The following is a 690-nucleotide window of genomic DNA, read 5'->3' as shown; positions in this document are numbered from 1 at the left end:
AATTTTTTAATCAATTTTTAGTCTAATAATTTAATTATATATTTTACCTCATATTTTTAAATATTAATAATTAATAAATAAATAAAAATAATAATTTTTAATAATTTTTTAATATTTTTTATGTTGGAATATATCACATCATTTTTTTCTATAAGAAAAAAAATTAGCAAATATATAGCAGCTTTTTTTTTAATTTATCCAGTTTCTTGATATTGTAACCCCAAGAAGTGAGCAGCAGAATTCAGTTATTTGATGCAGAGTGGGGGCCCCCCTTCTCTCAAACACTGCCTCATGGAAGGGTCAGCATGCCAATACCCCCATTAACTGCTTATCATATTATGACACGTGTCAGATATTTTAAGCATTAACAGAGCCAGTGACATGTCATCCATTGGTGGGGTCCTCTTTGACTCTTCTCCCCAACCCAAATCCTAAGTTTAAGCTGACCAAAGTAGGATCTGATAAGTAGAAAACAGTGAAAAATTTACTATGTTTAAATAAGTGTTTGAATTTAATTTTATGTATAGAATAATTTATTAGTTAATAAAAAAATTTTAAATAAAATTTTAAATTTTGATAGATTAAATTTTAAATTTATTAGTTAATTTTAAATTTTAAATTAGTAAAAATAAAAAAAATTATTATTATTAAGTTAAAATATAATATAAATTACAACATTATTGATTATTA

The sequence above is a fragment of the Arachis duranensis genome, chromosome 3, assembly GCF_000817695.3.
Source record: "Arachis duranensis cultivar V14167 chromosome 3, aradu.V14167.gnm2.J7QH, whole genome shotgun sequence".
Taxonomy (NCBI): Eukaryota; Viridiplantae; Streptophyta; class Magnoliopsida; order Fabales; family Fabaceae; genus Arachis; species Arachis duranensis.
This window is presented reverse-complemented; position numbering follows the sequence as displayed.